The sequence below is a fragment of the Lagenorhynchus albirostris genome, chromosome 1 (assembly GCF_949774975.1).
Source record: "Lagenorhynchus albirostris chromosome 1, mLagAlb1.1, whole genome shotgun sequence".
Classification (NCBI taxonomy): Eukaryota; Metazoa; Chordata; class Mammalia; order Artiodactyla; family Delphinidae; genus Lagenorhynchus; species Lagenorhynchus albirostris.
The window spans coordinates 740,646-762,930 of NC_083095.1; the positions used below are offsets into that span (position 1 = coordinate 740,646).

General features: G+C 63.4%; 1 long non-coding RNA gene across 4 annotated transcripts; it reads right to left on the reverse strand.

The window, feature by feature from the left end:
* Positions 1–4,534: 4,534 nt before the first annotated feature.
* LOC132518358 (uncharacterized) lies at positions 4,535–21,394 on the reverse strand. 4 transcript variants are annotated; one of them, XR_009539898.1, is made up of 10 exons: positions 20,801–21,394; positions 20,417–20,536; positions 18,665–18,775; positions 18,157–18,494; positions 17,950–18,068; positions 14,104–14,488; positions 13,124–13,903; positions 12,356–12,737; positions 11,237–11,971; positions 4,535–10,364 (listed from the first exon to the last, which is right to left on the reverse strand). It is a non-coding gene; the product is annotated as an uncharacterized LOC132518358 (long non-coding RNA). The 4 variants fall into 4 exon arrangements; XR_009539899.1 differs by having other exon boundaries at positions 11,237–11,759; positions 11,853–11,971; positions 18,157–18,775; XR_009539896.1 differs by having other exon boundaries at positions 18,157–18,775.
* Positions 21,395–22,285: the final 891 nt, after the last annotated feature.

Consider the following 22,285-nt stretch of genomic DNA (forward strand, 5'->3'; position numbering starts at 1 on the left):
CCCACTGAGTCTGTGGTCTACAGTTCCCTGTCTGGCTCCCTGGAGGAGGGAGGCTGAGGCAGGGGTACCTGTCCTCCAAGCCCCATGCTCCTGGCCTTGACTGATGGGGGCCATCAGTGACATGTCCACTCTCACAGGAAGTCCCTGCGCCATTGTTCCCAGCTGTGGGCCATCCTGGCCCTGGGCCCCTCTTGGGACTAGGAGAGCTTGCTTGGCTGCAGCGGCTCTTAGAGGAGCCTCACGGGCTGGGGGCTCATTGCACTGCGCAGGGAGCAGATGGTGGGCCGGACCAGAGGTGACCAGGGAGGGGCATGCTCAGGGAACCTCCCGGGAGGTGGGCTGGCGGCGGGGGAGGGGGGAGGGGGAGGGCTGGCTTCCTTGGTGCGCGATGGCTGTGCCTGGGCCGGGCTGGCTCTCAAGACAGAGCTGTGGCTGGATGGTTCCCCTGGGAGGCTGGGCAAGAAGGGGGTCCGGGTGGAGGCATGGGAGGCTGGGTGGGAGGGACCGGTGCTGCCCAGCCCCGTAAGGTGAGGCTCAGGTCTGCGAGCGGGTGTTCCGTGCAGAGGAGAGGCCGCCGAGGCCGGAGCGGAGGGGAGCGGGAGGTGGGGGAGGTTGGAGGGGAGCACCGAGGCCCAGAGGTGAAGTGAGGCTGGTTTCCCAGCCCTGCCTCCTCCCCCGCTGGGGACAGGACGCTGGGAGGCAGGGGGCTGCTGGAAGGGGAGGTCTGGGGGCTGGTGGTGGTGACCGGGGATGGCGTCTGGTTGGAGGAGTCAAGCCCCAGGGTGGCTGGGGGTGCCTCTGGGCTCAGCCCACGCCCTGTGGGCAGGCTACCACTGCCACAGGCTGGCCCAAGGGGGACGTGCAGGCCCGTGTGCACCTTCGTCCCACATCTGCATGCCATCCTCCCACCCCGAAGAACGACCTGTTCGTCTGACCCCAGAATCGAGGGAGGGGAGGCCAGGAGACAGGGCCCCAGAACTCACACTGCCTGGCATCTGCCGAAAGCCGGGGCCTTCCAGCCGCTGGCCCAGAGCCCTCCCAGGTGCAGGCCTTGGGGAGTGGCCCCCAACAGGGAGGGGCTCAGGCTACCACTCCCTCCCCAGCACCCTGCAAGTCTCGGCCCCTTCCAGGATCGCCAGGGTGTGGAAAGGTCCTGCAGCTACGTGGACAGGACACCAGCCTGACGGCTCTCCCCCCGCCCCCATGTCTGCAGCCCTGCTGGGTGCGTGGCAGCAGTGGGCACTGCAAGGGCCTGGGGAGGCCTGGGGAGGCCTGGGCAGCAGGCCAGGAGAGGGGCCCTGGCGGCCCCCCATGCTTCTCGGTGAGCAGAGCTGGGCCCTCAGGAGACTCTGACGTCTGATGGTCAGGGTCACTGAGGTTCTCATTGTGGTGGCAGCGATCAGGCCTGGATGGGGGGTGGGGGTCCCACGGGGGGGCATCTGGCAGGGGCCATTTTGAGGCCTCCAGTTTCTCTCCAGGCCCCTCCTTCCCCACTGCTGCCTGAGGCCCCGCCGCGGTGCCATATGGGAGGGCCTTGCTTCCCCTGGGGCTCGGGGCCTTCCCTGGGAGCTGGAGACAAGATGGCTGGCCACGGTCCGAACGCGCATGGCCGCTGGTGCTGACTCCGGGACTCCCAGTGGCTCCCGATGGGTGGGCCCCAGTCCCATCCCCGTCTCTCAGGTGAGGCCAGAGAGAAGCATGAGCTTTGACACCACCCACGGTCACCTAGCTGGGAGGTGGCCTCCCTGCCCTGACAGCCACGGCCTCCCTGTGGAAGTGGGCCCAGGGCGCGGGGCCCGGCTGGACCCACTCTTTTTTTTTTTTAAGATTGTATTTTTAAAATTTATTTATTTAATTTATTTTTGGCCACATCGGGTCTTAGTTGTGGCACGTGGATCTTTTGTTGAGGCATGTGGGATCTTCCGTTGGCGGTGTGCAAGCTCTTTGTTGCAGCGCTGAGCTTCTCTCTAGTTTTGGCAGCAGGTTTCCTTTCTCTAGTTGTGATGCGCAGGCTCCAGGGCACGTGGGCTCTGTAGTTTGCGGCACACAGTCTCTCTAGTTGAGGCGTGCGAGCTCAGTAGTTGTGGCGCGTGGGCTTAGTTGCCCTGCGGCATGTGGGATCTTAGTTCCCTGACCAGGGATCATACCCACGTCCCCTACATTGGAAGGCAGATTCTTCACCACTGGACCACCAGGGAAGTCCCTGTACCCACTCTTGACGTCAGCAGGGTCCTCCGTGGGGCCTGGCTGGGGAGCGCAGGCTGGCTCCTGAGGAGGGCACGCGGCTGGCCGCCGGCCTCGGCACGGTGCTGGGGAGCAGCTGGGAGAAGGCGGCCTGCTCCCCGCATCCAGGCCCAGCTGCCTGGGGCCCAGGTCTGCCCATCCCTGTCACGTGCTGGGTGGGGCCACGTACCACGCTGTGGCTGACACGGGACAGGCGTTTGCACACATACCTGTGTGCACCCCTGCGCCCCCCCCCCATTATCCAGGGTGAGGTCCAAGGCCTCCAAACCTCTCTGCCTGCCTCCAACGTGCTGCACTGGCTCCTCCAAGTGCGAGGGTCCTACCCATTCCTCTTTCCCGGGTTTCCTGCTCTCCCCGAACTCATACGCACCTTCGCCAGCGTGTCCCCTCCCCAGAGGCCTGTGGGGGAGGGCCAGGGCCAGGGCCAGCCTGGAGGGGACACAGCACACGGCCTCCACACTTGCAGGTACGCACCTGTGCGCACAGACATACATGTACAACTCATACACGCCTGCGCCCCTCCATGTACTCATGCATCTGTGCACACACATTTATCCATTCGTGCCTCTGGACCACCCTTCAGGGTGCTGGGTGCTGGGCTCTGACAGGACCCAGATCCGCACCCCAGTGGTGGCCGAGCTCAGATGCCCATGGGCCTGATGGTGCCTCTCGCTGCAGGGCACGTGTGACAGGGCTGCCCCCTCCCCAGAGAGGACGTGGCATCTGCTGGTCACCCAGCCCACACCGTGCCCATTCCTGCCCGTCTCTGAGCCACAGATCTGGGACCACGGGTAACCTTCCTGGCAGGGTTGGGTGGGCCCCAGTGACGTGCCACTCACTGCCTCAGGCTCCTCCAAGAATTGGGGGGCAGGCCTGAGGGCCCTCCCCCACCCCCGCCAGGGCCCTCAGGTGGGAGGGGGCCACATCCTGAGCCAGCCTGCTCTGTGCTGCCCTAGCTGGAGCCTTAGCACCTTGGTCCCAGGCGCCCTGAGCCGGCAGTGGGAACCCGGGGGTGGGGGTCAGGGGTCAGGCAGAAGGAGGGCTGGAATGATGGAAGCGCCCCTCTCTGCATCCACCTCCCGAGAACTGTCCGCAGTGGAGGGCATCTATACAGTCATTCAAAGAGGTCAGCCTCAGCCCTTTCCTACCCTTTGCCCAGCTGCCACCGGTCAATTCCAGGTCACACCAACTTGCTCAACCTCAGCCCGTGTTCGCCCTGGACCTGGGTCCGCACACCTGCCTCTGCCCAGCTGCTCCCCGTGTGGCCCCGCAGTGGTTTCTGGATTGGCTAGGCAGGCAGGCAGGCAGTGGGACTGAGGGCCACCCACCGCTGCCAAGGCCACCTGTGGGCAGGGGGAAGGCCTCTCAGGGAGGGACAGGTGCTGGGTGGCCCCAGAGAACGAAGGTCCGCTGACACCTCTGCCTCAAGGAGCCCAGCCTGAGCCCCCAGCTGCACCCTTCCCACCGGCAGCGCCATAAACGCTGCTCCCACCAGCTCGGTGCCACGTGGAAAGTTCCAGACCACACCTCCCTGCATCTCGCCATCCCAGGGCCGGTGCCCCGTCCCCCTGGGCACCTCTTGCTCTCCCCCCAGTCTCTCTGCTGTCCTCTACACCCTGCCTCTCCTCCGTTTCTCAGTAGGCTGGAAAAGCGGCGGAGCGAGGGCTTGGGTGTGCCAGGGAGTGGGGGCCTCTCGTCACTGGCCGACTCTGGGCCAGGTGCCCACTCCTGCGTCGATGGGGACCCCGGGAGGGGTGTAGACGGTCCCGTCGCCCCCTGCAAGGCTGGGGATCGCCCTACGGATTGTCCAGTAGGCGTGCTGAGAGCACGGCTCCTGGGGTCACAGTGGGACAGATTCAACGGACCCACCGAGAGAGTGGCAGGGTATGCAGGGATCTATGCTTGCGGGTCCCCCAGCACGGCTGTGACCACGTCGGGAGAAGCCGGGGCCTCGCCCCCATCCAGCACTGGCTGAGTCAGGGCCTGGTTGCCCCCCAGCCCCATAGCCGCGGCCACACGGCTGCCCAGACCAGTCCACCTGGCTTCCCGCTTCCAGGCCACAACTGGGGTTCAACAGAGACCGTGGCCCCCACACCCCGAGGACACCCTGTTCCCTGGATAATAAAGGCTACCCTCAAAGCCACGGGGCTCAGTTCAGGGCCTTTGTTCTCTGTCACCGCTGGGCCCGGGACTGCTCTGCCCACCGAAATCCCAGTGCAGCGCTGCTGGGTCCAAGCGTCACCCCAGGCCCCCGCTGCCCAGGCTCTGGCCACCCCTCCACTTGCAGCCACACCCCAGGCAGCAGGGGGCGCCCCAGGACCAGCTGGGCTTGGTGGGGAGGCCTGGCCTAGCTGGGGCAGGTCCTCTGCCTGTCCCCTATCCTGCAAGGGGGCCTTGGGTTCTGGGCACCTACCCACCAGGTCCAGCCCAGGTGTCCTGCCAACACCCTCCCAGGCCCCAAGCTGCCATGTCAGTAGGACACTCAGCCACCCTGCACACACACCCTGGCCCCTTGGGGGACACAGGGGCCAATGCTTCCTGAGGGTAGGAGCTCCTGAGGGACGGCCGTGATTGGGGCTGTGCCCGCGTGCGGCCGGCAGCTTCCCTGCCTGGGCAGTGCCCGCCTATGCTGTCCTGTGCCTACGTGCCTGCAGGGTTGGCCGGTCCTGGGGAGGCCTGGGCCCCGGCCAGGCTGGCAAGGGGTGGGGGCCGAGGAACTGGCTCCGAGGCTGCAGGCCTCAGGCGCTGACCGCCCAGGCCCTTCAAAGGGGCCGTGGGCGGTGGCAAAGTGGAGGCCTGATGGCTTTCCTGCTGGGAGAGGAACCTGGCTCAGGAAGCCATTGTCGCCACACAATGGGCCCGGCTGGACCCTGTGAGGGCAGGGGCCCCAGATTGATAGGACCTGACCCTGACCTCAACCCTGACCCCAGCCGTCATCACAACCTTGACCCTGATCCACTGGGAGGATCCCAGTGGGAGGCCGTGAAGGAGGCACATCCTGGGATGGCCCCACGGGGCTGTGGTGGAGCAGCGAGGGTCATCACGCCTCACAGGGAGCAAACTGCTACGGCCACGCAGGCTTCACTGGAGCCCGGAGGCCCTGGCTGACGAGAGGAAACGCCGCTTTGCCAGACAGCGTGGGGACTACACTCCCCTTGGCGATGAGGAGCCTTCACGCTGACCAGAGCGAGTAATCGCTCCCGCCATCCAGAGGTGAATAAGGACGTCGTCTGCCAGGTGCCCGCCTTGGTGGGGCCTAGGAAGACGACGGTCCGGCGCTTCACAGGGTGATGGCACTGTGGCCCTGGCCTCCAGCCTCAGCAGGAGTGTGGAACTGAGCTGGCAGCTGGGGGGATGCCCCTCGGGCGGGAGGGCTTGGGTCAGCGAGGGCCAAGCCGGCAGGACCCACGCCATCTGGCCAGGGCCTGACTGCAGAGGGAGGTGGGCCCCCTGGGATCAGCAGCTGCACGTGCCACGTCACGGCAAGTGATGGGAAATGGAGATGTTAGCGTCTGCCTCTGTGTCCATCCCACCCCCCAGGCCTCCCTGAGGTCTCACCACTTCTGGGTTTCCCTCTGCACCAAAGCCCCTTACCAGGACACTCCATCCAACTACACGCAGGGCTCTGGAAAGTACGTATTTCCCATTCAAGGCCTCAGCAGGCCTTGGCAAAGCCTCATGGCAAAGCTCCGAGGCTCTGAGGCTGGTCGTGGGACCGGGGACACGGCAGGGAGGGAACAGCCTCCACGCTGTGGGGAAATGCAGCAGGCAGGGCATAGAGGGTGAGCAGTCGGTGTGCAGCGGAGGGCGGGGCAGAGGTTCGAGGCCCGCCAGAGGGAGGGGAGCCAGGCAGGGTCTGCGCAGGAGGCCCCTGTGGCTGTCACTGGGGGATGGGGGCCGTGGGTTCAGGGGCCTGCTGGGTGTGCAGGGCAGCCGATGGAAGAGCTTGAAGTGACGGAAAGGCCACACAAGGGGTGGAGATCCGGAGCACACCAGCCTGTGGATGGCATTCAATCCCCCGCCCCCGTTGGTGCGCCCCCGGCCTAGCCCTGGGCAGGACTGCTGCTGTTCAGAGACAGATTTTCCAAACGACCATCACTGACCTCGGCCTGGGAATGTGAATGTACGAGAGGTGGCATGGTGGTCACAGGGCCCAGGCCACGGGGTGCAGAGGAGTGCACACGCACACATGGGCACATGCCGTGCGAAGCACCCACTTCCTAGCCCCGCAGGCTCGGCAAGTAGAAGGGGGTGCTGCTTGGTTAGCCAGCAGGCGGTGCTACAGGACTCCCGGGTGGGCCTGAGTGGGCTGGCTGCGTGTGCACGATGAGGACCATTTTGCAGGTTCTGTGTGTGCTTGTGCGCACGTGCTCGTGCATGTGCGGGTCAGTCCCACAAGGAGCCCTGCTCCAGGGAGGGGTCGGCATTTCTTTGGGAAGGGGCCCACGCAGATGGCTGTTTCCTTTGCCATTTACATCTGCCCCGGACCTGGGGCGGGGCGCCCTGCGAGTTCAGACCAAGATGAGCTTCCCAGGGCCCCCTCTGCCCTGTGTCCCCAACTTCAGTTACCGTCCTGACCCACGCAGTGTTGCCGGGCGTGCTGGGCGAGGGGTGCACTGGGGCGAGGGTGGGAGGTGGGTTCTGCCAGTGAGCAGCAGACTCTGGGTTCCCGCTGAGGGTCCAATAAAGCTCAGAGACGAGTTCCATGGACTGGAGACATCCCTTGGGAGGCCCCAGGGTGGGAGGATTGTAGGGATTAGACCAGGAAGGCTTCCTGGAGGAAGAGGGGTCCACACTGAGACCAGAAGGAGGAGGAACTGGTCAGGCCGTGATGGGGCACAGGGGAGGTAGGTGCGCTGCCAATCTGGGCTTGGGTGACAGGGTGTGGGGAGAAGCAGTGAGAGCTGAGGGTGGGAGGGGTCAGGGTCCTCAGAAGGTGCGGTGTGGTGCTCCTTGCAGAGCTGGGGGACAGCAGGGCCCGTGGGTAGGGAGCAAACTTGTGGCCGCCTAGGTGGGCAAAGCAAGGAGCTTGTGCTCAGCCCTGGTGGGCCCTGCAGCCCCGGCTGCCCACCCTACTGGCTATGAGCACTTGGGACTGGGGGGGGGGCACAAAGAGGTGGGGGCACCTCAGCCCTGCTTGTCGGGGATGGGGGAGGGAGGGGAGGGCTAAAAGATGGGGAAGATGCTGGTGGGTGGAGAATGGTGGGAGGGCCAGGGAATGGGGGCTCAGGGTGGCCCTGCCAGCCAGGTGTGGGCCAGGGTGAGGGCGGGAGTTCTCAGGAGGCAGGAGGTGTGGGCCAGGGTGTCCCCAGGCCGGGCTCTCGGTGAGTCACTGCTGACCTGGTGTCCCGGCGCCACGGGGCCCAGGCCTCGCTGGCCGCAGGAAGCGTCGTGGGCTGATAAAGAGCGGGAGTCAGAAGCCGCCAGGCCTCCCATTTCCTGCAGCCCGAGCAGCAGGGCCCGGTGCTGGGCAGAGGCCAGGCAGGTATCTGCTCACGCAGACCCAGGTGTCTGTGGCTCGGCCCGGATGTCTCACAAAACAACGCAAATGTGACCCATGAGCACCTGGCTGTGCTTGCGGAGGCCGTAGCGGGGGACATCGTGGTGGGCGCGGGGCGTGCCACGTGGCTGCTGGAAGGAAGGGTAGCCGCAGTTCCGAGGCTTTGGATCAAAGGGTGAAGTGGAGAAGGTGGTCAAGGCGAGGACACGGCTGGGGCCAAGGTTGCTGTTAAGTCAGGCTGTGGGTCAGAGGGTCAGGTTGTGTCCGCTTGAGGGTTGGGCTGCATCCACCTGAAGGCCAGGTGTGTCCATCTGCCCAGGCCACTGAGGGGTCACGGTTACCTAGGTTACTCAGGAGATGGGGCACTCACAGCACGCGGGAGGGGCAGGAAGAGTTGGCAGGAGACACCTGGTTCCTTGGAGGGCATGGCCCCAGGCCACTTAGTGGAAGTCTGGGCAGCCTCTCCGAGGCACCTGGAGCCACGTGGGCTGCCCTATGGCACCACCCCCAGTGACCGCAGCCCCAGCAGTCTGCCATGCTGCCACGCCCGTGGCCGCAACCTGCCAGCCCACCAGCAGGACCACCACTGTCAGCCAGATGGTGCCCACCACCACCGCCACCAGCCTGGACCTGCATCTCCAGGGCCGCAGCCTGCACCCTCTACGCAGCACCACCGTCACCATCACTCCTGGCCCAGCCCAGCCTCTGGGACGCTGACAGAGACACCATGCAAGCACTCTCCTCCCAATGGCCACCTTCTCCACAGGCCCAAGGGGCAGCTGTGTCAGGGTGATGCCTGGGGCCTGGCCACACCCCCCGGCCCCCTGGCTGTTCCACCTGCGCTCCTGGACCCCTTGCCCTTCTCCAAACACCTGGCTCCTCCTTGTCTCCAGCCTGTGTCTGGGCCACTCCCTCTCCTGGTGGGTCTATCCCGTCCTGTCCTGGCAAATGCAACACAAGTGTCACCTCCCCCAAGAAGGCTTCCGATGGCTGGGGTCAGGGCCCGCTCGTGGGCCCTGCAGCCTGCGAGTGTCCCTCTGCCTTGGCTTTGCCCACCCTGTATCACCCCTATCCTGGGGAAGGCTCCCACCGGGGCAGGGGCTTGCTGAAGGCGGGGCTTGCAGGCTGGTGATGCCAGGAAGTAATGGCAGGGCTGCGGGCTGGACACACACAACAGGAGGCTGCTGTGGGCCCGAGCTCCCCAGATCCCTGCTCTGCCTGGGGCCTGCCAGGCTCAGAAGTGGGCCGCCTCATCCTGCCGGGAGGAAAGAGCCTATCTCAGTTCTCCCAAACCTCTAGGCCTTGCCCCTCTCAGCCCCTCTCCTCCCCTGCAGGTGGCCAGGCTTCTTCTGGAAGATGCTGTGACCCCCCTTCCCAGACGTACACACACCCTGCCACATTCCCTGACTACAGTTCTGTGCCTGCCTCTTCACAGAGCCTCCCAGACTGGGGGGGATGACCTGGTGCACCTGGGCCCTCCAGAGCCAGCGCGGGACTGACTCCTGACCTCAGCTCCACGGCTCGGGCCTGGGCAGGGGCCCCCGCTCGTCTCTTGGAGCTGGCTCTCAGCGCCGGGCCTCCGCACACGGAGCTGCACCATGTGCACCATGTGTCCTGGTGCCTCCGGAGGAGGGGTGCCTCAGGCAGGCGTGCGGACCAGGCTGCCCCCGGAGCACAGCGAGCCGCCCGCGACCCTCGCAGAGAGCCAGGGAGTGCGGGGAAAGCCGGCCGGGCCGCCCTCCCGGACTGTTCCACCCAAAGTAGGCGAAGGAAGCGCAGCGAGGCGCCGACTTCCGACGCTTTTAGAGGGGAAAACGCTTTCCAGAGCTTGGTTTCGTTGGCCCGCCCAGGGCCCAGCCGGGCGGGCGCGCCGGGCCGGGCAGGGGGCGGGGCCAGAGCCGCTTGGAGGGGCGGGGACGCTCCCCGGTGAGTTCCCGGATTGGTCCCCGAGCGGCCGGCGGGGCGCGCCGTCTCCCCATTGGCCCCCAGTCCGCGGGGCGGGGCCGCGCCAGCCCTGAGCTCCTGCCGCGGATCCCAGAGCCGGTCAAGCTTGCGGAGCCGTCTTATCAGCGCGGGCAGCTGGTGGCCTGTCCGTGCGCGAGCGCCCCGGCCCAATTCAATGGCCATTGTCCGCCGGCCTCTTTGTTCAGGAGGCGGCCACTTCCTGAGGGGCTGGGCTGGGGCTGGCGGGCAGGAAACGCTCTGAGCTGAGGCCCAGACACAGAGGCCGTCCGAGCCCGGGGTCAGAGGGGACGGCCACCTGCCCGGAGCCACCCTAGGCTCGCTGTCGGGGCCTCCGAGCCGGACCAGGGGACGAAGCTGGGCTCAGCTCAGCCCTTTCCTCTGGGTCTCAGTCTGCCTGTCTGCAGGGTGGGTGGATGAGCCAGAATGTCCCCTCCTGGGGAAGACTTGGTGGGGGCTGGGCTCGTGAGATCAGATCCTGTAGAGCTGGGGGAGGGGCATGGGAAGGAGGAGAGAGACCCTCTGGCAGAGGGGTGCTCCTCCCAGGTCTGGGCTCTTCCTCTGATCCCTGGCAGGGGTTGCAGGCCTGAAGAGGTTAAGCACAGCACCAGGCGGGACTCAAGCTCCGGAGGGTGGAAACTCAGCTCCCACTGCTCCCCTATAGAACGAGAGGAGGAGCCCACTGGGACTTCAGCCGGGAAGCAGGACTGTGGCCCGGCGGGGGAGTGAGGGAAGCAGGGCCCCCGCGCTCCCCACCTGGGCCACGCCGCCCCTCCCTCCTTCACCTGGGCTCTGCCATGCAGTCCTGCCCATCGTGGACAGGCCGTCCACTTGGGGCCACACCAGGCCTCCACTTCCGTCGTGCCCTCTGCCCCAAGGTTGCCCGTTCACCGGGCCCCGTCAGTCAGCCCAGCGCAGCTCTCTGGCTGGGCCTCAGTCACATGCTCACCCACAGCTGAGAGCGGGGTCTGGGAGGGGATGGGAGACGGAGCTGGCCCCAGAGGCACGGCGTCCCGTCCTCACCATGCCAGCCAAGGCGCACGCGGCCCAACTGCTGCCCGCTCTCCCACCACACAGTGCGGAGCTCTCTGGGCCAGCCCCCAAGCCCGCCCCTCTCCCCAGCGCCCTGGAACCTGCTGCGGTTCCTTCCTCTGAACCCCCCTGTGGCCCATCCTGCAAAACCCTCCCGGACTCAATCCAACCCAACCAGAAAAAAATCACTGCGGGTAGTTCAAATGGCGGGACTTAACATGAGGAGTTGGTCCCAGAGGTCTTGGTTGCCTGAGGCCAGAGGAGCCCAGGGTACAGTTGTCACCCAAAGCCCACCATGGCTGTGTCCCCGCGGTGCTGGGCTGCTGGCCGAGCCCCTCTGCAGCCTCGGGCAAGCCTCAACCCCTCTGAGCTCAGCTGTAACACCGGGGTTTGCGCAGAGACTTGAGGTGTCAGATGGAGAACACCCAGCGCAGTGCCAGGACATCGTAGGTGCTGTGCAAAGGGCAGCGAGCGTTCACAAAGGGCCTGAGCACCCACCAGGGAAAGCGGGGAGCTGTGCCACCCTGGAGGCTCCTTGGCTGGAGGTCACAAGGTCCAGGAGAGGCGGCGGCGGCTTGAACTTCATCCCATGTGAGAGGCCAAGTGGGGAGCTGATGTGGACGAGATCCTGGGGGGAAACACCTGTGAAGAATCAAGTGGGGGGCCAGACCCCATGCAGGGTGCCTGCCCCCGGGGAAAGCAGGAGAGGCAGGAGGCCCGGCAGGAGGGGCCTCAGGCTGCTGTGCGGCTGCAGGAGAGGGCCTCTGCACCCCTGCCGTGCTCCGTCTCTCCCTCGGGGGCAGGCAGCAGCCGTGGGCAGCGAGGCCTTGGCGCCAAGGCCCCGTGCATCTGGAGGGCAGCAGCCGGGCCACCGTCCACCAGCCTCACAGCGGGATGTCCTAGTGAAGCCTCATCTCAGCCACACCGTCCCAGCCCGCAGTGGTGTCATCGATGCCTGCATAGAAGGGCCGTGTGTCCCCAAAGCAGGGCGGTTGGTCCCACCATCTCTGTGTTTTGGGCCCTGAAGGGGAGGAAAGTATGAACCGGAGCGGCCCCAGAGCTCCAGGGAGGGGGTCTGGCCGTGGTGGGGTTTGGGTGTGGGAGTGGCAGGAACCTCAGGCGAAGGCAGGAGGGTGGTCGGCCAGGGCCTCCCCCAGGAGAGACCAAGAGGCAAGTGGCCACAGGGCGGGGCCGTGGGCCGGGCTGCTCGCGGGTCACATGAGTCCTTGTGCCCTGGGGACAGAGAAGGGTTGAAACATGGAGGTCAGGGGAGGGCCCGACAGGCTGAGTGCCCTGGAGGACGCATCAGAGCTGGGAGGCAAGGGGAAGGGGGGACCAACAGGCAGCCCTGTCCTCAAGTGTAGAGGTGGGTGGGGACAGCGTCCTCATCACCCGGCCCAGAGGACTCCTCAGTGTGAGCCTGGGCCCAATGCTCTGTCCCAGGTGCCCCCCACGCCCTCTCCCAGCCCTGCTGCCGCCTGAACAGCCCCCCACGCCCTCTCCCAGCCCTGCTGCCGCCTGAACAGCTCCGGGGCCTCTGAACATATCCAAGCTGCTGGGGCTGGAGCTGAAGCTCGGGAAGGCAGGGGCTTGGAGGACGGCGGGTGGACCCCTCACCTGGCCCCGGGGCCCCAAGGGGTGCAGGGCCCTTGGGGCACCTAGCCCTGGCTGACTTGGCTAGAAGCTCCTCTTTGTGGGAGGTCTTGTGTGAATCACCCCTCAGGCGAAGGCACAAATGCAGGAAGTCGCCATTCTGTTAAACTCTATTTTCTCCCACAGAGGGGAAAGTCTGTCACACGAAGGGCATTGTTCCCGGGCTCGTGCTTTCCGGGCGGGCTCAGCTGCAGTGGGGCTTGCGCGTTCCCGGGGCTCCTGGCGGAGCTGTTTCCCTTCGAGACCCCGGGGCGCCTAGAGGTTGGGAATGTGGGGCCTCGGTCCAGCCACCGGTGCAGGGCGACGCCGGCACGTCCACAGGACGGTGCACGTCCAGGAGCAGGCCCTGTGCGGGGCCAGAGCGAGGTCAGAGCTGGGGTCCCGCACGCCGCCGCTGCGCTCTCCACCTGCCTGTTGGCCTCGGGGTCCGGCCCAGGCCCTGCCCCAACTCCCCCTGCCTCCCCAGAAGGGCCCCCCAGCCGCGCCCTGCACCACCGGCAACCTCTGAGACCGGCCAGGGGACTCTGGCCAGTGGGCCCGTGCTGTCCCACGGCCCCAGCTCAGCTCGTCTCTGGCCTGCACGGGCCACTCTGTCCCGGGGAGACCTTGCCACGGCTGGGGGTCTGAGAGTCCAGACTATGCCGTGGCCCAGGGGGAAGCGGGGGGGGGGCGGGCGGGGCAGGCAGCCCTCACATGACCACACCCCCGCCCCGGGGCCACATCGAGTCCCACCTGGGTGCGTGGGCCACGGTGTAGTGAAGGAGCAGTGGTGTCGCCTGCATGTCGGCTCAGCTGTACGCGGGGAATGGCCGGTGACCGAGGGGCCGCCACGGGCACCCTGGGCGGCGTCAGTAAGGGTCGCGGACAGCAGGCACCCCCTCCCCGCATCCTGGGGGACCCCAGTGAGGAGTCTGGGCACCTGGGGTGCAGGTGTAGGGCTGCCCCCAGCACTGAGCCCCAGATTAGCGCCGGCACGGGTGGGGGGATGGGCAGGGGCTGAGGCCGGAGGGCGCGGGGGCTTTGGGGGCTTAGGATGGGTGGAGGCAAGCAGGAGGGGCTGGGCTGCTGGTCGAGGCCCTGGTGGGCCCTGCGGGCAGGGTAGGGAGAGGGCCCCACCCCTTGGTCCTGAGCGCCTCTCCCAGCTCCGCAAGCTCTGTGGTGGAGCCCGGGCGTCCAGGCCGAGGTGGAGAAAGAAGCCACGGGTCCGGCTGTTCTGGGCGGAATGACTGACCGGACGGGGCTTCACAGAGAAGCCCAAAGGGCAGGGGCTCAGGAAGCCGGAGGCAGGAGCCAGGGCTCAGAGAGAACCGAGAAGAGGCACGGACTCGGGAGGGATGAAGGGCCACCCTGACGACACAGCGATGGATGGAGAAGGATGGGGAAACAGCAGCAGGTTCGCGATTCCCAGAAGGAGAAAAGAGGCGGGGACTCTTCTGAGACACAGAGTCTGAGGATTTGCCTTCATTGAAGATGAGGACTCAGGGCTCCAGTGGTTAAGCCTCCGCGCGTCCACTGCAGGGGGCGAGGGTTCAAACCCTGGTCAGGGAACTAGATCCCGCATGCCGTGCGGGGTGGCGGAAAAAAAAAAAAAAGCTGAGGACTCGGTGGGGAGGTCCTGTGATGTGTTTCCACACTGCCCCCTCCCGCCCGTCCTGCACGTCCCCGGGTCACCTAGGCCCCCCCACCCCCGTCCCTCTCACGCCTCCTCCAACCTGGCTGTTCTGAGTAGATCCCAGGCGTCACTTCACACTTCAGCTGTATTCCCACAATGTAGCTATAATGCCGTCAGCACAGAGAACCTCTCAGGTTCCAGGCTCCTGGACGCTGCTAGGAACGGCGTTTGTACAGTTGGCCTGACGGAGATGCACACGAGGCCCACGCGTTGCGACCGCCGGCACGCGTCTTGAGCCTCTTCAACCTCAGGTTCTCCCTCCCGGCTGTCTTGAGTTTGCCCCGACCATATATCTTCTGTGGACCAGGACTGGAGTGTGGTCCTTGTGGAGGTGGTCGCTCATCAGTGGTTCTTCAGTCAAGAGGAACGAGGCTCTCTGCTTGTTTTTTTGTGGTGCTTTTTTTTTTTTGTGGTGGTTATTATACCTAACATAAAATTGATCGTTTTAACCATTTTAAATTAGGAGACAGCAGGATCCAATATTTGTGAGATAAACAGCAGATCAAAAACATACAACATGTATGCAACTAAAAACATAACCTCAGAGACTTCCCTGGTGGTGCAGTGGTTAAGATTCTGTGCTCCCAACGCAGGGGGCCCGGGTTCGATCCCTGGTCAGGGAACTAGATCCCACATGCCACAACTAAGGAGCCCATCTGCCGCAAGTAAGGATCTGGTGAGTCGCAACTAAGGAACCCGCCTGCCACAACTAAGATCCGGTGCAACCAAACAAATTAAATAAAATAAATATATTTTTAAACTCAAAAAACAAAAAAACCCCATAGCCTCAGAAGACAGAAAACAATAGGTGACAACTGACCCAACAGCGGTGGTTGGAGATGGAAACCCTCCAACTCGCCTCTCAGACACTGACAGCTCAAGCATCACAAGCAAAGTTGTGGACTGTGTGGATAACACAAGAAATAGAAAGAGGCACACTCTTGTTTTTTTTTTTTTTTTTTTTTTTTGCGGTACGCGGGCCTCTCACTGCTGTGGCCTCTCCCGTTGCGGAGCACAGGCTCCGGACGCGCAGGCTCAGCGGCCATGGCTCACGGGCCCAGCCGCCCTGTGGCATGTGGGCTCTTCCCGGACCGGGGCACGAACCCATGTCCCCTGCATCGGCAGGCGGACTCCCAACCACTGCGCCACCAGGGAAGCCCGAGGCACACTCTTTTCTAGTACAAATGGGACATTCTCCAAATTAACATATATTATTAGGTCCCCAAAGAGGCCTCAGAATGGCTTGAGAAGTGAAAGCAGCCACCCTGGAGGTAAGTGGACAAGGAATCAGTACCTATGAAGTGCTGGAGGAAAGTGATTTCCAACCTAGAATTCTATACCTGCCCGAGCTATCATTCAAGTGTGAGGGTTTCGTAAAAACTTCTCAGACATGCAAGGTGTTAAAATGTATCTTCCACGCATGCGCTGTGTCTCAAGCAGCTACTGAAGGATGTGCTCCATCAAAGCGAGAGTAAACCAAGAACTAGACCAGGCGAACGGACCTCCAGCATCTAACTCAGGAGCGGGGGAAGGTGAGTGCACAGGGGGTTCTGAAGGGAGATGTCTGTAGGACAGCCGTGCCCCTGGGACCGTCAGCCACCCAGGTCAGACAGTGTGATGCAAGAGATGGCACGGCGGGGTTATCTGAGGATGGGGCTTCCCCAGGAGTGTCTCCTTTGGCCCATCTGACCTGTGCCAAAGGACTGGGAGATGGCCCTGGTGGGTTCAGAAGCAGAAATACAGGACAGCCCAAGCCCCAGCCAGATGCCCCGCCTGTGGGGGGGCTGGATATCCCTAGGTCATCAGTGTCCCTGCCCACTGATGGCCCCAGAACAGTTCCTAAAAACCCTCAGGGAGGCTGAGGCCAGACCTGGACCCCATGGCTCTGCTCGGCTGCTCTTCTCCTGGTGCCTCCAGGTGAGCTTGGTCAAAACAGAAGAGACTATAGCTCGGGGGACACACACCGAATGCTGACAGGTTCAGAAGAGGCAGTGGACAGTCTACCTCGTCTGGAGGAAGTTACTTTGCTGGGGGCAGGGTCCTCCCCCTGCAGCTTCCAGGCCACCAGGAATGGGCTATATTCCGTGACCTGGCTCTTATTCTTTAAACTGTACTTTATACAAGGACATTTTTCATTCTCTTCTGCATGTACACATTTCACGTTTCAGTGTTTGTGAATCAGTGGCGCTCCTTCCCATGGCAGTAAGCCAGCAGGATCCTGATAGAAAGCAGGGCAGTGCTCCCAGCAGGAGGGAAACCACGCAGGAGTGGGTCAGCCGGCAGAGAGGAAGTCTGGACGTAGGCGATCTGGAGAAGCGAGGAGAGCTGCTCCGTCTGGGCACACGGGGAGCCGCGCAGACCCCGAGTCTCTCCCAGGTGACTGCAGACCCGATGCCACCCCAACTCACCTTCCTGCCATTGGTTTTGTCACACTTGTTCTAACATTTGTAAGGAAAAAAGTCAATGATAAGTAAGTTAATTCTGAAAAAATGCCTGTAGAACCAGGCATCAAAACCACAGCACTGGTGGGCTTCCCTGGCGGTCCAGTGGTTAAGACTCTGCACTTCCAATGCAGGGGGCCTGGGTCCGATCCCTGGTCGGGGAACCAAGATCCCACATGCCACACAGTGAGGCCGAAAAAAAAAAAAAAAGCCAAACCAGAGCGATGAGACAGGCTGATGCTGGTGCAGCCGTCTATGGAGGGTGGCGGGGTAGAGAAGGAAGCTTGAAGACACACCCCCCCGGGCGTCCACAGGTCACTCTGCTCTGTGCCCAGGCCGGGGGCCCAGGGCTCCCCTTTGGAGAGAGACACCAAGAGGCCCACAGAAAGGACCCCCCAGCACTGAAACCTGGGGGCCCCACCGGGGAGCTGGTTCGACAGTTTGCAGCACGGCCCCCCCAGTTGACAACACACCCACCCAGACACAGACGGGGTGCCCCCAGCTCCCGAATTAAAGGAAACAGAGAGAGTGAGTGTGGGCCAGAAAAACCCAACTGTACCCACAGTCGGGTAGAAGACACGGAAGGGGGAGAGAGAACAGCTCCCATCAGGTTAAAAATACAACGGGAGAGGGCGTCCCTGGTGGCGCAGTGGTTGAGAGTCCGCCTGCCGATGCAGGGGACACAGGTTCGTGCCCTGGTCCGGAAGGATCCCACATGCCGTGGAGCGGCTGGGCCCGTGAGCCACGGCCGCTGAGCCTGCACGTCCGGAGCCTGTGCTCCGCCACGGGAGAGGCCACAGCAGTGAGAGGCCCGCGTACCGCAAAAAAAAAAAAAAAAAAAAAATACAACGGGAGAAATATGGAAACGACAGATGGACTGAAAGATAAAACTGAGAAACTCTCCTGTAAAGACAAAGAGACATAAATAAAGAGGAAAGTTAAGAAAATTGGGATCGTTCCCGTAATCGAACATCCAACTAACCGGAGTTCCAGTCAGAAGAGAGAAAATGGAAGGAAAAAAACGATCAAAGAAACAATACGAAGATTTCCCAAACGGAAGGGCACCTGTTTCCAGACTGAAACGGTCACTGCCTACTTGGCCAGGGATTGAGAAACCCAGGATATTACGGAAGCTGGGGACCCAAATGGCTGCAGAGGGAAAGGAGTTCCCCACAAATGGTCAGGGACTAGAAAGGCACGGCGGCTCAGCGGTCAGCCTGGTGCTGGAAGCTTCGTCGTGGGAAAATGACACTCCTACCAGAATTACCCATCTGGTCAGGCATCCATCAGGGTGAGGGGCTGGTGACATTTCCACGCACGTGAACATCCTCCCTAATCAGCTTTCACGAGGCATTTCGAGGACAAGAAGGACATGCACCAGCGAAATGAGGAAGGGAACCAGGGACGGGGAGGCATGGGGCCAGCGGCCTGGGGCTGGAACTCACCTGGGAGATAGGAGACCCCTGGGTCCTGGAGGAGGAAGCGCCAGCCCAGGGCGAAGGGAGGAGGGCCCCGGGGAGCTGCCACCAAGACAGACCAGCTGCAGGACAAGCGGGGCGTTGACCTTGGCGGGGGCGACAGGTTCTCCAGAGAGACAGAACGCACATGTGATATGTGTTACAGACCAGCTGCAGGACAAGCGGGGCGTTGACCTTGGCGGGGGCGACAGGTTCTCCAGAGAAACAGAACGCACATGTGATGTGTGTTACGTGTAGAAGTGTAAAGCAGGCCGGATATATGCACCCATTGATTGTGAGGAGTTGGCTCACGCACTGTCACGGAAGCTGACAAGTCCCCAGGTCGGCAGCGGGCCAGCTGGAGACCCAGGGGAGCCGGACGTGCGAGGTCCTGCCTGAGTCTGTGTCCAAAGGCAGGAGGCCGCTGTCCGAGCTGGAGTCCGTCGGGCCAGGAGAGCCGATTCTGCATCCCTCGCTTCTGCTCTGTTGAGGCCTCCGGGACTGGACGAGGCCCACCCGCGAGGGGAGGGCACCTGCTTGCGTCAGACCACCCGTTCAGATGTTACTCTCAACCGGAGACGCCCAGAAGAAAGTCTCACCAAGTACCTGGGCACCCGTGGCCCAGCCAAGTCCATACATAAAATTAAACATCACAGAAGGAAAGGAGGAGAAGGCAGGGGTTAGATCAGGAAATCAGAATTACCTGTGGCAGGAAGGGTAACCAGAATGCACTTCAGATGCTACGGGGTCCACCCTCTCATCAGGGACAGTGACACCCGGCACTGACTCAGCTGGCGGTCCTGAGGGGGACGCACTGGGAGAGAAGGAAGGGGACGTGCGGGTGTGGAGCCCTCCAGGGGCGCGAGCCTGAGGCAGTGGCCACCTCTCCCATGTCCACTCCCTCCCTCCTCACCTCCTCTTCACAGTCCTAGCCTGGGGTTGGGGGCATTCACCCTCCCTGGCGTGTGCTCAGGGAAGGCACTGTGCCCCCCACAACCTGGCCCAGATCTTAGAGGTGAAAGGTCACTGGTCCTCACAATGGGGGGCTTCTGGGCAAGCGTTTCCTCCTAATTTGCAAAGAGACTCTCCTCCCCTTTACTGATGCCACTGCGTCTGTAGGTGATGCCTGGGCCACAGCAGCCATGTTGAGATCATGAGGTTGAGTAGGGGCTGACCTGCTGTGCCAGGGGGACGTGCTCTGTGGAAGGCTTTGGGGCCTCCTCCTTCCAGACTTCTCGTGGGAGACTGCCGACCCCACGCTGTTGGAGCTATTCTGGTGGCTCTCCTGGCTGCCTGTGGCTGAGCTGGCCTGACCAACGCAGTCAGAGAAAAATGCCCACAACCAATAAATCAAGAAATGGCCGCGTGAGCAGAGACGCTTGGAGGAGAAACATCAAAAGGATCAGCCTGAAGGCTTGACAGTGGCCGCCTCTGGGGGGGTCGGACTGTGGAGAGGGCTGGGCTGGGGGCTGGTGGTTTTGTGTGTGAGTCTTGCACTAACATTGAACGTTCCTCTTTTTCCTTTTGCTGTGTACGTGCATCACTTTGAAAAAGAGCAAAACACTCAAACCAAATGAAACTAAAACTCCAGCACAAACAAGAAACACTTAACCACCACTAAAGCTCCCTAACTCAGGTGAAAGGAAAAGCCTTCTTGGGACTTCCCTGGTGGTCCAGCGCTTAGGACTCGGTGCTCTCTCCGCTGTGGCCCGGCTTCAGTCCCTGGTCGGGGAACTAAATGCTGCGAGCGGTGTGGCGCGGCCATAAAGAAACAAGAAAAGGCTGCCCCAGGTGCCCAGAAAGATCGGGGGTTGCATGGCCCCTGCTTTCTGTTGCTGCCCCTGGCACCCGCCTGAGGACCTCAAAAGGTGAGACCTCTAGCCCCAGAAGGTAGCCTTACTGCGCCTGGGCCCTCAGCCCTTTGCTTAGCATGCCAGACCCACTGGTGCCCAGCCTGGATGCCCTTTGCTCCTGGCTGCAGAGATGCAGAGGGTAGGGTGCCGCCCCTGCAAACACAACACTTGGGGGCAGCTCGTCATCAGTAACCAGGTGGCGTGAATCCAGCCCCCTGCCAGCTGCCCCAGGCCCTCTCCTCCTCTGCCCACTCCCTGCTTTTGGGGCATCACTATTCCTCTGGACCTGGTGTCTGCTACACCCCTGTAGCTCACCAGTGTCACCCCTGGAGCCCCGCCCAACCCCTCACTCGGGCCCCGTCCTCAGGCTTCCTCTGCACCCACTTCTGCCGCCAGCCAGCAGGCTCCCACGCCCACGCCCCTGACCTTGACCCTCCCCGACTGCCCCGTGGCTCAGCCTGCGTCCAGGCTTGAGTTCTGTGCCTGTTTTGGACGCCCAGCCCGACTCCCCCGCTTCCCGCTGCCCGCCAGCCCCTCCGGTCCTCACCACCCTCCAGCCCTGGGGTCTGTCACATCAGGAACTCCCTGACCAGTATCCTCACCTCTCTGGACCCACGGGCTCCCCGCCACCCCCTCTGGGCAAAGGCTGAGCCCTGGAGGAAGCCGATGTCCACCTGTCCACTTGCCCAGGCTGGCGGCGCCGTCCGAGGGCCTCCTCCAGCCTTGCGCCAGTAGGAAGCCCCACTCACCAGGCGACCGGGACTCCAGGCCCCCGGCCCCGTGGGGTCCACATGCAGCCACCCCCTCCACCCGCCCCACTCGGTAGATGACCTCGTCCCTGCCTCCTACAGAGGCAGGGGAGGCGGCGGCCAGCAGGAGTTTCCCCCAGTCCTGCCAGGGCCCAGCAGGCTGAATCCCACGCGGGACCCCGCCCTGGCTCTCGCGTCCACACCGTACTCCCAGAACCCTCGAATGGGGAACCTTACACGGCAAAGACGCAGTTAAGTGAAGGACCCTGAGGCAGGGGGATCCAGGGTCATGGGGAGGCCGGTGTCGTCACGGGGTCCTTGTGGGGGACGGCAGGGGGGTCAGAGTAGAGATGTGACAGCAGGAGGCAGAGCCCTAGAGAGAACAGGACTGCTGGCCGCTGGCCGGGAAGGTGGAGGAGGGGCCCGGAGCCGAGGCGTGCGGCCGCTTCCAGCTGTTAGAGGCCAGGAAGGGGTTCTGCCCCGGAGCCCCCGGGAGGCAGCCCTGCCTGTGCCTCGGCTCCAGCCCAGGGAGGCCCGCTTCGGCTCCCGCCTTCACGGCTGTAGGATAGCCAGTCTGTGCCGTCTTACGCCGCCAGGCTCGCGGCGGCCTGTCCCGGCAGCCCTGGGGCCCTGACGCTCAGGGTGAGGGTCTCCAGCCCGCGCTCACCTCTGAATGCGGCTCGGCGGGGTCTCCAAAGCCCCCTCGTTCCCAAACCCAGAGGCGGGTTTTCAGAGGCTCCTCGTGGCTCGGGCCCCGCCCCCCCGAGCTGTCCCCCAGCCAGCCACCTCCGCCTGCACCTGCCCCCACGGGGCCCAAGGCCAGCCACCTGCACGCCCCGCTCTGGACGACGGCCCAAGTCCCTCCACTGGCCTCATGCTCCCCCGGCCGGGCGGCCACAGCGCCCTTCCAGAGGCAGAGCCCAACCACTGCGCCCTTGTCTGGGGCCTTCCACGGCTCCCAGTGCCCTCCGAGGGGCCCAGCACAGCCCGTTGGCTGCCCCGTGGGCTGTGGCACCCTCTTCCATCCTGTCCTTCTCGTCCTCCTGGATCCTCGGGTCTCTGCGAACAGCGCCTCATCAGCGGGCCGCCCCGCAGCCCGTGCCGTGTTCTTGTCCTAACGCCCTCCGAGCCCCAGTTCCACGCTGCCCGCCCCCACCGAGCCCTCCAGACACACGGCTGAACTCCCTGTGCCTCTGAGGAACGCCCCGCCAGGCCTCACTCCAGACCCCCACCGTGCGCCCTGTCCCCAGGCCCATGGCTAGGCTGCAGGGGCCTGGTCCCGACCTACCACAAAGGGCCCCGGGACTGCAGCTGACGGGGCTGGTGTCCATGGCCAGCGTGGAATGCTCCGGAACAGTCTCACTGATGTACTTTTCCTTCTTTAAAAAAAGTGAACTGAAATTCACATCACCTTAACCGTCTTACCTTGTACACTTCGGTAGCACTTAGCACGCTCACAGTGTATGTAACCACCAGTCTCCCTAGTTCCAGAACATTCTCATCACCGGAAAGGAAACTCTGCCCCATTAAGTCACTCACTCCCTGTTCTCCCCTCCCCCAGCTCCTGGCAGCCCCCAATCTTTCTGTCCCTGTGGATTTACCTACCCTGGACGTTTCATATAAACGGATCATAGAACGTGGGGCCTTTCGTCTGCCTTCTTTCACTCAGCATGACGTCTTCAAGGCTCCTCAGTGTGGCAGCACGTGTCAGAATTTCATTCC